Source organism: Microtus pennsylvanicus, chromosome X (genome assembly GCF_037038515.1).
Source record: "Microtus pennsylvanicus isolate mMicPen1 chromosome X, mMicPen1.hap1, whole genome shotgun sequence".
In the NCBI taxonomy this organism is placed as follows: Eukaryota; Metazoa; Chordata; class Mammalia; order Rodentia; family Cricetidae; genus Microtus; species Microtus pennsylvanicus.
The window spans coordinates 76,741,233-76,758,268 of record NC_134601.1 but is presented as its reverse complement, the minus strand read 5'-3'; positions in this window follow the sequence as shown (position 1 = coordinate 76,758,268).

The window sequence follows — 17,036 nt, the reverse complement described above, 5'->3', positions numbered from 1 at the left end:
GTTTGCCAGGTCCTCTAGCACAAGGTAATGCAGAAATTGAACAATTATTGATTGGCAGTGTGCTGCAAGCCTCTGAATTTTATAAAAAACATCATGTCAATAGCAAAGGTTTGAAGAAAGAGTTTTCTATTACATGGCAACATGCTAAGGAGATTGATGCCACTGCCTGCAGGGGCTAATCCAAAGGGCACCCAAAGGAATGAAATCTGGCAGATGGATGTGTTCCACTTTGCAGAATTTGGCAAATTAAAATATGTTCATCACACCATTGACACTTATTCAGGCTTTCAGTGGGCAACTGCTTTAAGTTCAGAAAAAGCTGATTCAGTAATCACTCATTTATTAGAAGTCATGGCTATCATGGTTATACCTACACAAATAAAGACAGATAATTGTCCTGCTTATGTCTCTAGGAAAATGAAACGGTTTTTTGACTATTACAATATCAAGCATGTTACAGGTATGCCATACAATCCTACAGGTCAAGCAGTCATAGAAAGATCAAATCAAACAAGAAAGGATATGTTGAACAAACAGAAAGGGGTGGAAAACACCCCCAGAAATAGGTTACATAATGCTTTGTTAACCTTGAATTTTCTCAATGCTAATGAGAAGGGAACAACGGCTGCAGAAAGACATTGGATAATGGAAAAGTCTACTGAACTAAATCAACCGGTTTATTTCAAGGATGTGCTGACCTCACAATGGAAGCCAGGAGATGTGCTGCGTTGTGGAAGGGGTTTTGCTCTTGTCTCCACAGGTGAGGAAAAATTGTGGATACCGTCAAAACTAATAAAGGTTTGGTTTGAAGAAGAGAAGCCACGTGGAAAAGATAAATAACAATTCATTCACAAGGATGGCGAAAATATTGATGCTAAGAAATACAGTTAGGTTGGGGGCAGGGTTCTTTTCTTATCTCCACAGGAAAATACTCATCTTCAAAGAATTTAAGGAACCCTGAATATTTAATTACTGATGGATGGACATATTCTGTAAGTATCATATATATATATATATATATATATATATATATATATATATATATATGTCTTATTAAACATTTCTTTATAAATATGTAGAGCTGGTTTTGGAGTTGGACTCTGGCTCAGTCCCTCTTCAATCCCAAGTCTGTTGATAAGAGATATTTCAGAGTTTCTGTCTCAGGGCAGGAGCCATGAAATGGGACAGAATAAGAATAATTATATACTTGATAAACTTTCTTTGACTTTCCTCATATCTGTGCCTTTCTTTATATGTCAGTATATGTCTTTGTTGTTAATGTTTAAACTTCCCATAACAAGCAACAAATTTTTCTACAGTAATCTTTGAAGTTTCCAGGATGAAGATGAGGCCCCACAACATCAACTCAATCTGGTTTTTATGACGTCATGAATATTTTTTAAGTGCTAATATTAGACCTGTTTTTTGGTACCAACTGCACGAGACAATTTCGAATGGTGCACATTTGTGACAACACTCTGGCCGGACCTACTCAAAATGCTCAGAGACTAGTTACAATTTTCTTAGGTCAAAGGTTACTTTGGGAATTTTACCATCATTTGCTTTCACAGGAGTCCCTAAGGAGAACGTCGCCCCCATGTCAGCTAGAAGCAATCTTAGAGGACGATGTCCCCTCTCCAACAGAGTTTGCCCTCAGGGTTAGGGACATCTTTTAGTGGTTGGTTTAGGGTTGAGGGGATGGGGAGATATTTTATGGAATTAGGGGTATATTCAAAAAAAGGGTGATTAACTGGTTTGATGGGATGATTGGTATTAGTGAATTACTGTTTTTTAGAAAATTGTACTGGTACTGTTTCCTGTATATTGATATATTGGATATTGAATGTGAGTGTTCCTACCTCTATTTTTATATAAAAGAGTATGCTTATAACTTTGTCTATATTGTATTGATACATTTACCATATTACAATGTACATTTCTACCTCTGATACTATTTATGTAATAACATTGTTTACATTTTATATGTAATGACATTGTTTACAGTTGAAGATCATTGTCTTCATATATTGCACAGTTGTTTATTCTTTTAGTCTTCAAGTTAGATAGGTATTGAGAATTATATGTTTGTCATATTTATTTTTAGGTTAGTCAGGTCTTTTAGATACATAGAAATTATATTTAGTATAGATAATATAATCTTCAGCCTCTTCGAAGAGCTGTAGAAAATGGCCTTTAATCTAACCTAGAATTCTGTGCCAATGAGACACAATTACTCCTGGCAACGCCATTCTACTCCCAAGAGAACATTGAGCACCAAAGACACTCCACTGGGAGCTTGTCTTGGCAGAACTGGCCTTTGGATTAAGAAAAGCCCATACTTCAACTTCTGAAAAAGATACAGAATATCCCTAAGTGGATGAAACAGGATTGTCTTATCCTGCCAAGACAGGGTAGGATAGTTCTAAGAAACTTCCTTGCCTTTAATAATGGTATGTCAGTTATGTTAGGCCTTAGCCAAAGTTGGTTGAATCAACCTTGCAAACCAGACTTTGGGTGATTGCCCAGGTAGTCAGTTGTCTCTGTCAATTGTTGCATATTTTGGATATCTCTCATTTGTTAAGTAATATTTATTCCCTTCTCAGATCTTTGACGGAGTTGAAGATTATATAATTGTAGTTACTCTCTACATTAAGACTCCTTGAGATAGAATGTCTAGGAAAACTTTTGTTCTCAATATTTTTGTTATGTTTTTTATTTGTTATAGTTGTATTTGGTTTAATTCTGTCTTATTTAGACAAAAGGGGTAGATGTGGGGTTAAGCCCAGCCTTAGGGGGCGTGTCTGCCTTGGGCGAATGCTTACCTATAAATCTGCCTGGTCGTGCTCACAGCCGCCCCTTCTGTTTTCTGTTCTCCGCAGCAACCATGGTACTGTAAGTCTAATTTCCCCATTAAAGCTGTGTGTATATTTTACAATCTGTTTGCATTCATTTACGCCGTTACAGCTTTCTATATAATCTGACCAGTTGATCACCAAATACAAAAACTTGCTAGGAATCAAGTTTATGAGTTTGTTTACCAAGAACCTTTCAATAGCACTGACTACACAAAATTAAGTTAGAAAACTTAAATGTGCAGGGAAGTGGGAAACTATAATCCTAACATGCTATAATTACATGCATACTAAAATTTCTCACACATATGATATAAGCTATAAAATAGGTAAACATTTTTAAAAGCAAAGAAAACTGTTACTCTTTGTATTCTGAGCATTTCAATAAATAAAAGTGATTGAATTCATAGCCTAATGTGACTAAACAGAAATTTTTACCCTTTCTGCTATGTAGAAATTAACTTGTGGTTTTGAAAGATTAAAATTCACTTAAAGGGGGGCTGTGACTGCAGATGCTATATATAAGATGAAAAATTTGATTTGTGCTTCTGGCTTGAAATTAGTGAAATGACCAATAGATTCATTCATGTTGTCACAAATCATAGAGTGCCCTTCACTTTTAAAGGCTGAATAAGATGAAACCTCTAAGTACCTTCAATTTGCATTTCCTTGTGACTAAGGACATCAGAACGTTTTAAAATATTTCTCAGCAATTTGGATTTCAACTTCTCAGAACTCTGCTTAGTTCTATGCCCTATTTTCAGTCATATTTTCTGTTTTCTTGTTTGTTTTGTTTTGATTTTGGATTTTTGTTTTGTTTTGTTGGTCTTTTGTTGTTGTTTGCATATGAGATACTAACTCTGTCCTAGATGAAGGCAGCAAAAACTATCGTTCCCATTTTTATGATATCTTGTTTACTAGCTCCATTCCACTTTGTGGTGTTCCTTTTCTCCTCAACTTGTGCATTTTATATTTTTCCTTTCTCAGCTTGCTCCTTTTCCTGATAGATCTATCTATAGAAGTATGACCACTAAGAAACACAGAACACACACCACACTAGATTGTTTTGAAATTTCCTCTGCAAATGAAGTTAATCCAAAACTCTTCATTTAATCTCAGGCAGATTTTTCAGACAAGGGCAAAAAACAGGAACAGTCTTCACCAAAATATTACAAGAACAGTCTCTAGGTCACATACAAATAGTCCACTCTACTAAAACCTCTTGAGTAAGATCTCCACAGTTCAAGTATCCTCAGAACCACTGTCTTCCATGACCCTACTGGTATGACCCATTAAGCCCCAGTTAAATCATTCAAAGTCCCAAAACCCACATTCCTCCTAAACAAAAGCAGAGTCAGGCATATCACAGCAATATCCCAGTTCCCAGTATCATCTTCTGCCTTATTTAGGACTTATATTTCTTTGAAGAGATACCATAAATATGGTAACTCTTATAAAGGAAAACATATCATTGGACGTGGCCGACAGCTTCAGAGTTAGTCCATTATCATCATGACAATAAGCATGATAGCATGCAGGAAGATATGGTACTGGAAAAGGAGTTGGAATTTCTATATCTGGATCTATGGGCAGCAGGAAGAAAACTGGCTTGAGTTTCTGAGACCTAAAGCTTGCCCCTACTAACTTACTTTCTCCAACAAAGCCCCTCCTCCTAATAGTGCCTGTTGCTATTGGCAAAGTATTAAAACACATCAGTCTATGGGGGCCATTCCTATTCAAACCATCACATCTGTATTTACTGAACAGTACAAAAATAATTTTAAGAAGGAATATGATTCTTTACAGAAATTGCTGTTTTACGATGTGACTTGGGTTTCTATTGTTGTGAAGAGACACCATGATCATGGCAATCTTTATCAAGGAAAATATTTAGCTGTGGTTATTCACTTACATTTCAGAGATTCAGTCCATTAGTAGGACATGGCAGCATGAAGATAGACATGGTGTTAGACAGTAGCCAAGAGTCCTACATCTTACAGGCAAGAGGAAGTGGTCTAAGACACTGAGTCATATCTTGAGCATATATGAGACCTCAAAGCTCTCTCCCACAGTGGCACATTTCCTCCATCAAGACCAGACCTATTCCAACAGGGCCATACCTCCCAATAGCACCACTCCCTGAGGAGGTCATTTTCTTTCAAATAACCATATTCTACTCCTTGTCTCCCAATGGTTTAGCCATATCATAATGCAAAAACAGCATTTAGTCCAACTTCAAAGGTCCCCATGCTCTATCACAATTTCAACAATGTATAAGAAGTCCAAACTTTAATGTCTCTTCTGAGGTTCATGCAATTTCTTAATTTCATTCACCTGTAAAATCAACAGAGCACATACTCCAAACATATGATTGTACAAGATATACATTACCATTCCAAAACTTAGAGAAGGAAGCATAGTGAGGTGGTGTGAGAGCTCCTGTCTATGTGTTGCTTTTATTGGTTAATGAATAAAGAAATTGCTTTGAGACTATAATAGACCAGAGCAGAATAGAGAGCTAGGTGGGAAAAACTAAACTGAATGCTGGGAGAAAGAAGGCGGAGTTAGGAGAAGTCATGTAGTCCCACCAGAGATAGACGCTGAACAGAACTTTACCCAGTAAGACACAGTCATGTAGCGATACGCAGATTAATATAAATTGGTTAAATTAAGATGTAAGAGTTAGCCAATAAGAAGCTAGAAATAATGGGCCAAGCAGTGATTTAATTAATACTGTTTCTGTGCTATTATTTTGGGGCTGAGTAGCCAGAAACAAATAAGCAGCCTCCTACTACAGTGAATAAATACTGGAATGAAGCAAAACCAAGAACCAGCCAGTCAAACTCCAAACTCTGCATCTCCGTGTCTCATGCAAAAAATACTCCTCAGATCTCCAACACGTTTCAGCTTTGTTGACTAAATCATATTTCTTTCTCTTGAGCTGGTTTCACTCTGGTTAGCAACTTTCCTTGACAGGTATCTCACAACTCTGGCATCTTCAACATCTTAGGGGTTCAAGGTAATCCAAGCTTCACGTTCACAGTTTCATGCAATGGTCTTTCTAGGTCTTCATGAAGGAACACCCCTTGCCACATGCCTGGACTCTGTAGCTTTCCTTAGTAGCTCCTTGTCTCTAAAGCCAGAACCATGTAGCCAAAATTGCCAAGTTCTGGTACTTGCTGGGGCTGGAACATGATGGTCCCCTTGTTCAAAAACATTTTCACCAGCCTTGTGTTTTATGATTATTTCCTTCACTGCCTAATCTTGGTTGTCCTGGAACTTGCTCTATAAACCAGTCTGGCTTCAAATTCAGAGATTTGCCTTTCTCTGCCTCTGTAGTGCTAGGGCTAAATGTGTGTAACATAACAGTGATCCAAAATTTTCCTTAATTCTTTTTTAAAAGTTGGAAAATTTCTTGCCCTGAAGTCACCACACCCTTTATTCCATTTTATAACCTGTTTTTCTTCTTAGCTCCATTCCACTACCTAGTAGTCATTTTCTCCTCAAAGTACACATTTTGTAATTTATCCTTTTCAGCTTACTCCTTTCAATATAAATCTTGATTAGAGTTAACACTAATAACCATCTGACAGAGTCTGTATTGGGCTGTTTTGAGATTTCCTCTGCCAAGGGAATTAATCCAAAACTCTTCACTTTATCATCAGGCATATTTCTCAGACAATGGCAAAAGGCAGTTACATTCTTCACCAAAAGTACTATCTCTAGGCCCCATATTAATATTATTCTCCTCTGAAACATCTTGATCCAGGCCCCAAAAGTTTAGATAACTTTTAGCACCACTACCTTCCATGCTTCTACTAGTATTGCCCATTAATCAGTGCTTAAAACATTCTACTGCTTTCCTAACCCAAATTTCCAAATCCATAATACTCCAAACAAAAACATTGTCCATCTTATCTCAGTAATACCCCAGTCTCCAGTATCAACTTTTGTATTGCTATAAAGAGACACCATGACTACAACAACTCTTATTTAAGAAACCATTGGATTGGGTAGCTTGCTTAAAGTCCAGAGGTTCAGTCCGTTATCATCATAGTGGGATATAGCAGCACGCAGGAAGACAGGGTGCTGGAGAAGGAGCTAAGAATCCTACAGTTTATAGGCAACAGGAAGTGATCCAAGACACTGAGCAGTATTTTCAGCATATAAGAGACCTCAAATCTCACCTCAACAGTAATAAAATTATTCTAACAAGACCACACCCATCTATTCCACAAGGCCACACCTTCTAATAGTTTCACTCTCTTTTGGGCTATTTTCTTTAAATCACCACGTTTTTTGAAGAAATTTTGCTGACAACAGATAATTCTTAAAACACTCTCAAAGGCAAACACTACTGCTAACACACTAGCACACTGTATTAATATGTTGTTTGCAATACTTAATTTCATTTGTGAGCCTAAAGTCTTCTGTAATGAGATCTGGTATACTCTTGAGGGAGAGACCTGGTCAGTCATCCTCATCAACCATGAAACCCAATATGAACCAATTTCAACAGAACTGCTATATACAGGCTGCCCATGCATGCTAAGCATCCCTGGGTTAGAGCAATACAGGAAAACAGTCTGTTTTCATTTTTTTCTTTCCCAATATTTATGTTGAATATTTGCAGTATAATGTGTTGACAGAGGCTTCTGTCTCACCTGGTCCTGCAGCCATTCAGTCCCAAGGAAACACACAGAGGCCTACATTAACTATAAACTGGTTGGTCAATTAGCTCAGGCTTTCTTATTAACTAATTCTTAAAACTTGCATTAACCTATAATTCTTTTCTCTGTTAGCCACGTGGTTTGGTATCTTTTATCAGAGAGGCATTCCCATCTTGCTTCCTCTGTGTCTGGGTGATGACTTCAGACTGACCTCTTCTCTTCCCAGAATTCTCTTGTTCTGGTTGCCCAGCCTATACTTCCTTCCAGTTACTGGCCAATAAACATTTAATTAAATCAATACTAGTGACAAATCTTTACAGGGTACAAGACTATTGTCCCACAGCAATGCTGTTTCTGACCTGTTGATTGTTTTCAGCAAATGGTTACCAAAATAAATACATATACAAATACATTATTCTGAGTTGGGGTGAGGAAGAGTGTATCACTTAAGCTATGCAGTTTCTTAAACTGTAAAAGCAGATTGAATGTGAAACCCAATATACTGTAAAACTTATTGTTACATTGTTTCTTAAATTCAGGTTAAACTTAAAAAGGCTAAATGCTAGGATACTAAGTTAAGTCCTTTCTTTGATGAACACTACTAGTTTATAAGACAAGATAAAGAGAAGAAATTCTACATAATACCAACAGTAGTTATTAGTGGTTAATAGGAGCTGAGTGTGTGAGAAGCAGTACTTAGACAATTACTATATATTCTGTGTGCTTAAAATCTGATTTAATTTTACTTAAAATATCACTTGACTAGAATTTCATTTATATCTGTTTATTTCATTGTTTTACTTATTTCTGAGGTTTTGTATCTTTTCTACTCCCTTTTGGAAATATATTTCATATTTTATAATTGAGGTTTCATGGGGACAAAGGTGAAGCCAAGGCAATTTTAACTTTTTAAGTTGAAAATATTTTTTATACAATATGTTCTCATAATGGTTTCCCTTCCCTTTTCTATTCCCAGATCCTCTCCCACTTCCCTACTTCCCAACTCCATGGCGTCTTACTCTATCTTTCAAGGAAACAAGTAGCCAAAGTAAAAATAAATGATAAAACAAAAGGACAAACCTAACAAACAAACAAACAAAGAGCTCAAGAAACAGAAATATATGCATCATACACACACATGAGCAAAAAACAGAAACCATAATATACATGCAAAAGACCAGTGCACTGGCTGGTCTTGTGTCAACTTGACATACAAACTAGAGTTTCCTGAAAGAAGGGAACCTAAATTAAGAAAATATATCCATAATGTCCGGTTGTTGAGCATTTTTTTTAATTAGTAATTGATGTGGGAAGGCCAAGCCCATTACACATGGTTCCATCCCTGGGTTGGAGCAATACAGGATAACAGGCTGAGCAATCCAGCAGTAGCAAGACAGTAAGCAGCACTCCTCCATGGGCTATGCATCAGATCCTGCTTCCAGACTTCTGCCCTGTTTGAGTTCCTGTCCTGAATTTATTCAGTGATGAACAACAATATGGAAGTACAAGTCAAATAAACCCTTTCCTCCCCAACTTGTTCTTTGATCATGGTGTTCTATTGCATCAATAGAAACCTGACCTAAGACAAAGAAAAAAAATGTCATAACAAAGCAATATGAAAACAGACTACAAATACCATTGAGTTCATGTTTTTGCTGGCCATCTACTACTAGAAATAGAGACTGCCCTTAAGTGTGGTTTGTATAGGCAGTGAGACTGCTTTGCAGAAACCAATTTTCCTTTGAAAGTGGTTGTCAATTGGAGATAGTTTCTTGTTTTAGGATGAGGGCTCATGTCTATATTTACCCATCTCAGCATTAGGATCACTTCTTGTTTGGACCTGTGCAGACACTATGCATACTACCACAGTCTCTGTGACTACATACGTGAGTCATTGCTATTGTATATGGAAGATACTGTTTCCTTGTTATCATCTGCCCCTGGTGACTACAACTATTTGTATTTTCTCTTCCTCATATTTCCCTGAACCATGAGGGGAGGGATTTGATGAAGACATCCCATTTAAAACTGAGTTTTCAATGGTTTCTCACTCTCTATTCATTATCCAGGTGTGGGTCTCCATATTAGTTCCTGTCTAGTCCAGAAAGAAGCTTCTCTTACGACGTTTGAGTGAGACATTGATCTATGAGTATAGCAGAATTTCATTAAGAGCTTGTTTATTGCTATGTCTTTCAGTAGAACAATAGTATTTGGTTTTCACATAGGAAAACCTGAGGCCTATTTAGTGTCAGGTTCTTGGCCACCTGAAAAATATCAGGCATGGTTCCATCTCATGGAGTGGATCTTAAATGCAAGCACATGGTGTTTGGTAATTTCCACATGTTTGTGCCATTATAGCAACAATGAATCATGCAGGCAGGTCATTATTGTAGATCAGAGGGTTTGTAGATGGGTTGTTTTCCTTTTTCCTCTGGTAGCATACAGAGTACCTTCCAATACCATGTAAAATAGTCAGTAGGTGTGAAAGCTCTTGGTATACACCAGCTTAACTTCATGTTCAATGAGTTACTGAACTGTTGTCTTCAGAAATAGAGACTTCCCATCAGTTTGTGAATAGCAAGAAATAGCCTTGGCAATATCCTGTGTTCTTTGGAGGTAACCATGAGTCCCCTTTGGGTAATCACTCAGGTATGTGTGACCCATTCCTGGTACTGGAAATTTCACTTAGTAGCAACACATATCTAGTTGGGGCATTTTCCCCTGTTATTTGGTGCCTCCATTTATATGTTTTCATATATGTATATATTTTGGGGTTTTTTTTTGAGATAGGATTTCTTGGTGTAGTTTTGACGCTTGTCCTGGAACTAGCTTTTGTAGACCAGTTGGCCTCAAACTCACAGAGATCTGGCTGTCTGTGGCTCTTGAGTGCTGGTATTAAAGGCATGTGTCACCACTGCCTGGCTTCATATATGTATACATTTTAAGAAGCTTCTACCATAGTAGGTTTCCATATTCTTAATGACAACTATCTTGACAAATGAAGAACCAACTAGTGAAGAACAAAAGGTAAGTGATAAAGTACTGACTGGCTGCGTAAAATCAGTGACTTAAAGGAGCATATCTATGCTTCAGAAGGAATCAATCAAATTCTATGGGAATAAAACTGCCATACCATTCTTGAAGTTGGTTCAGCTGAATATTGGTGTTGCTATCTGTTTCTCTCCTAGTAGAGTTATTGGATTGTTTACCTTTTAAAATATTTTCAACAGGCAGTCCTTTTATAACAAAACTGAAATGTAAGTAAATAAACTCTGGTTTCTTTTCATTGCTAATTCATTAAAATATAACTGGAAAATGGAAAGCTTTAAAGGTTAGTGAAAAGTTTGTTAATAATTTAAGTAAGTACTTATTAAATTCTAAAATATAATGAGAACTACCATTCTAATAAGATTTCTCAGTGATCCTAGCTACTAATATTGTGGCAAGAAAATTAATTCCGTAATCTACACATTTCAAACAGTATCTGAATTTGTAGCTGGGTGCTTTGTTCCTGGCACTTTAAATGCCATAAATTGAATATACCTTTACCACATGTTCCTGTCAACAATATGTATTTTACTATAGGCCTAGAGTCAAAAAATCTAAGTGGACATGAGATGAAATCTCTGTATTAGTAAGGAAAAGAAAATTTTCCCAATTTAAACTGGTTTTCTGCTTATTCAGTCTCAGTCCAGCTGGCCTTGTTGTGCTCCCAATAGATCAGCCCCACTGTCTCAGTGGGTGGGTGCACCCCTCGCGGTCCTGACTTCCTTGCTCATGTTCTCCCTCCTTCTGTTCCTCATTTGGACCTTGGGAGCTCAGTCCAGTGCCCCAGTGTGGGTCTCTGTCTCTATCTCCATCCATCGCCAGATGAAGGTTCTATGGTGATATGCAAGATATTCATCAGTATGGCTATAGGATAGGGTCATTTCAGGTTCCCTCTCCTCAGTTGCCAAGGAACTAGCTGGGGACATCTCCCTGGACACCTGTGAGCCCCTCTCAAGTCTCTTGCCAACCCTAAGATGGCTCTCTTAATTAGGATATATACATCCCTGCTCCCATATCCATCCTTCCTTTATCCCAACCATCCCATTCCCCCAAGCAGGGAATCCAGACTGCTCTTCAGACTGGAGAGGGAGGGGGAATGGAGTGGGGGGAGGGTTAAAGGAGGGAGGAAGAGGAAGAGGAGTAGGAGGAGGGGGAGGGAAATGGGAGGCAGGGAGGAGGCAGAAATTTTTTCAATAAAAACAATCAGCTAAAAAAATAAAATAACCTGGCTTTCTGAAGTATCTCAGTGAACAATAGAAAGATGACTGACATAAAAAGGTGTTTTAATTGTGACTGATACTTTACACTTCCATAGCTATGCAAAACCCGAGAGACAGTTTTTTCTGTGCACCAGGTTGTTGCCAAGTTCTGGATATTACAAATAATGCTGCCATGAATATAGTTGAGAAAATATCTGTGTGATATGAATGTGCATCTTTTGATTATACGCCCAAGAGCAGTATTGCAGGGTCTTGAGGTAGATTGAGTCCCAATTTTCTGAGAAGCCACTATACTAATTTCTAAAGTGGCTGTAAAAATTTGCACTCCCTCCAGCAATGGAGGAGTGTTCCCTTTATTCTACAACCTCTGCAGCATACTCTGTCATCTGTGTTTTTGACGTTAGCCATTATGAGAAGTGTAATATTGTATTCTTGAGCTGTATTGATTTGCATTTCCCTAATGATTAAGGATGTTCAACAATTCTCTAAGTGTATTTCAGTCATTTGAGATTCTTCTGTTGAGAATTCTCTGTTTTGATCTGTATGCCAACTTTGTTTGGATTATTTGGTGTTTTGATATCTATTTTCTTCAGGTCTTTATATACTTTGAAGATGAGCGTCCTATCAGAAGTGAGGTTTGTGAAGATCTTTTGAGTGCATTTCAAGCCATCCATTATTTAAAATAGACCATATTTTGATCAACTCTCCACAGACAAAATGAGGAGAAAGTTCAGATATTGTTTCCTATTTCCATGTATGCAAACCCTCCAACATTGTGGACAAGTCCCAAAAAATGTTAATTAAATTATCAGAAATGCTAATTTTAATTGTTATTTACAATTAGTAAACTAGTCCTTATATATTATTTTAACCTAAATTGCATACTATGCATCATACTATGTCTCAGCTTTCGAAAATCTATAATTTGGAGCAATTACACAATAAAATGTATTTTCTATTTCAACATTATACATCCTTAGATTTTTGTTTCCCAATATCCTCTGTTCTCACACTCGTCTTTTTCCTGGCAACCTCTGATTTTTATTCTATCTTCATCAATTTGCCCTTTTGAGAATGTCATATAGTTTGAAACATATGTACAATTCATAACACCTTAAGATTGGCTCTTTTTACTCAGTAGTATGAATTAAGTTTTCTGTTTGTCTGTACATAGCAAAATACCTCCTTTCTTTTTAGATAGTAGTCTTTGTCTGGATGTTCCTGCTTGATGAATCGCTTTGATTCCTTTTCTTCAGCTAAGCTAGTCAAGAACTTCAGGACTCTTCAGTTTTCTGTCATTAATTGACAGAAACACACAACATAACATATTTTTACTTTCAGAGTCGGTTTTTAAGATAATACATTGTCTCCATCCCTTCTGCCTCATAGTGCTCTCTATTAATACCTTGTCTTCTCAGTGGATGTATTAAAAGTCTCCCAACAGGCTATGATTTTATGTAACCCATTTGTTATCTGCAATGGAATCTTTTTTAAACAGTTTTCTTAATCAAATAAAAAATTTATTTAAAACCAAACAATATCTCCTCTATAGTCCTCATATCCAAATCCAAACTCACACACACACAAAATTTCAAGGCACCCTATGATTAGAACTCAACATATTAAATTATCACTGCTATTATTTATTGTACATGACATTTCCACTTTCAGTGTGGTAAAATCAAATTCTATGCCATATTGTGACATCTATTTAAGTATTGGTTTTACATTATTTATGATTTCCTTTTTGTTGAAATATTTATTGTTTTTAAAGTTTCTGAAACCTTATTTATTCTTTTGTATTTAATTTTCTAATTGGAACTTAAAGAACTTTAATTATTTCTTTTATTTGTTGAGATTATATTATAATTATATCACTTCTCCCTTCAGTTTTCTCCCTCCAAACCTATCCATAAATACCCTTCCTTGTTCTCTTTCAGATTCATGGCCTCAAATATAATATATTACTAAATACATAGATGCAACCACCTCAGCCTATATAATTTTACTTGTTTGCATATGTTTTCAGGACTGACGATTGGTGCTGAATGGTCAATTGGTGTGTTCTTCCCTGGGGAAGAGGAGCACCATGCCTGGTACTAGAAATCTTGTTGATTTCTTAGACAAAGTGAAGTCATGACTCAGAGGAGAACAAACAACCACCATAGCCAGCATAATCCATAAATACACTGTAAACATTGTTTTTCTACCCACAGATAAATGTATTTCTCATGCCTCATCAAGAAAACAACTCTCTGCAATAGACAGAGACCATTATAAATCAAAACCACAATATAAATTACATTAAATTACAAAACCCATAACAGATCAAAATGCAGAGCTTTAGAACACAGTCCCAACTGATAAATCTACAATATAACTCCCATACCTAGGATGTCCATATCATTGCAGAAAAGGGGATGGAAAGATCATTAGAGCCAGAAGATTAAGGAATTTTCTGTTAGAGTACATCTCTTAGGGATATTAGAAACTACTTCCATCAAGTCTCAGCAACATAACTGTCTAAATATAAGCTGAACAAGGAACAATAGGCAAGTTAACATGGACAGGGAAATCAATGAATTAGTATAATGTTTTATGCTCTATTTATTTATATATTTTTTGAATGTTTTTATTTTATGTATACTTTGTTATCTCTACTTGAGGGAACTTTTGTTCATTTTATCTGTAAACCCTTATGCAATGCCTAGTATATTGGAGACATTCAGATTATACCTAAATTGAATTTAAAGTGATAATTTTTATATTATTAAAAATCTATAAATAAATAAACAAAATGAAACATAAGAAAATTACATTGACAAATAATTTATAGCATTTACGGTTTCACAGTAGAAGTAAGGGGTAGAGTTTATTTAAATCTATGGTTTGGTCAATAAATATATAAAATATTATTTTAACCATCATGAAAAAGTATGACACCGTAAGAAATAGCAAAATAGAAACATCAAAAATAGAAAATTGCAATTTTTCATGTGACATTACACAAAATGAAAGTTTGGGGAAACTGAATAAAAAAGAAACTTTTCCCAAGTTTCTGGTGTTTTTAAAAGTCTATATTTCCTTATGCATGGACTATGATACAATGAAAACATATTGACTTAAAAGGGAGTGGGAGCATAGGTTTGAAATAAGAAGATTCTGAAAAATTACAAAATGCATATTAATGAAACAGAAAAATAGAAACATAAGTGTGTAAATAAATGAGAGTAGTTATTGAAATGAAATACTTTTATCATGCTTACTGGTATTTGCTGGTTATTTAATGTTAACTGAGAATTAATGGAATTAAAATATTTATTTCTTGTGATGCTATCTATTTTCTTAGAAATTATATTGATAATTTATTTGAAAATGCGTAATTCCTCAGAATTTTTTTCTAGGAGAGCAAAAAAAATCACTGACTTTCTAGGTGTAATGGGAATATCCCTAGCACTGCCTTACTCAACACACATGGCAACCATAACCATTCCATTTTAGTATTAAAGGGATTAACAAATACACAACCTAGCATCACCATGGCAATTCTGTTGCCACCTATCTTTCCTAGTGCAATAATTTGCACTAATGACAAGCTAGCACAGTTGTTAGCACAAGATGAATGAGAGACCTACTTGTCAGTTGTTTGAAAACATGATTCCTGAGACTGTGAGTTTGCTCCAAATTATGGAACCTGTGTTCTTCTTCATTTTATGATGGTATCAGACCTCACTGTCCATCAATATAAGCTAACATGGGTGGGCATTGTGTGATATTGGAAAAGAGTTCTGGACTGTAAGCCAAAGGTACTCAGCTCTCATTTGTGCATAAGGTGAATGAGATTTTGGGGTGAAAGTGAGTAGGAGCAGACCTGAGAGTTCTCATAAAATGAAAAAAAAAGAAAAAGATATAGGTTAAACCAAATTTACCTTAATGATTCCCCATATTTCTAAACAATTAAATTTTAACTAACCCTATCACTCAAAGTATAGCCTAAAATTTCTTCACATCCTATTTTTTTCTAGATCATAAGATTGATAATTTGACTAAAATATCATATGGAAATAGATTCTGAGGCGACATATGACAGCATAGAAAGAAATGATAAGGTGGAATTTTCTAATGCCTGGGAACACTAGAAGGGCCACCTACCAAAATTTCCTAAAGAGCCTCTTCCATTTTATATAGAATGTTTGTCATTGCAAATTGATATACTATAAGACAAATGTAAACTAAAGACTATTTCCTCATCATTTTCTCATATCAAGCAACTTGGAAATTTTAGATTACAGTATCTTTAATGTTCTTAGAGATATTTACATTTATTTTTACCTTTGAAGCTAGTACTTAATTTTGCAAAAAAAAATGTTAACTAGTAAACTGTGAAAGGAAATGACAGTCAAATTTTGTTAGGTCTTTTATGGATTTAATACTAAATTTGGAGTTAGATTCTAGAACTGGAACTTAGCTCACAGATTGAACTAAATGACACTGGTATGTTGTTACTTACCATTTCCTAAAATCTATAGTACTGGGAAGTGTCAAAAATTTCAAAATCATTAATTTATCATCTTTTATTATTTCTCATTTGTAATAATCTGGGGAAAGTTGGGCGATTAAAATATATAAAAATATAATCTTTGATATTTCATAATTTCATAAATACATTTATGAAGGAAAGTATATGAACTTAACACCAATTCTACAAGAAGATATTTTCAATATTTTCTCCCTTGGGATAAGACATGCTTTTTGTTTGAAATACAAATTTCTATGTGTAGAGGTATTTCTTCTACTGAACACAAACGAACAGTATTTGTAAGAGGTTGAAGAGATGGCTCAGGGGATAAGAGTCATCATCACTCTTGCAAAGGACTAGAATTTTGTTTCCAGCTCCCCCACATTGAACAGACAATAACCTCTTGTAACTTCATCTGCAACAGATCTGATACCTTATTCATACCTCTGAGGATACTTGTACACACTGATATACAAAGACAATTGTACACATGCATTTATGAAAAGACAAGTATGTATGCACATAAAGTGATCCGTTTGAAATTAAGTTGAAATTTCAAAAAAAATGGAGATTCATTTTATTGCACTTTATATAAAATTTCAGAAAATTAAAGAATCAGAATGAATAAAACAGAATCAAGTAAAACTTCATAACAAAATTAAAAGCTTACAACAAATTCATATAATTGTAAATATATGAATCTATATCATTTAAATAACAATAATGC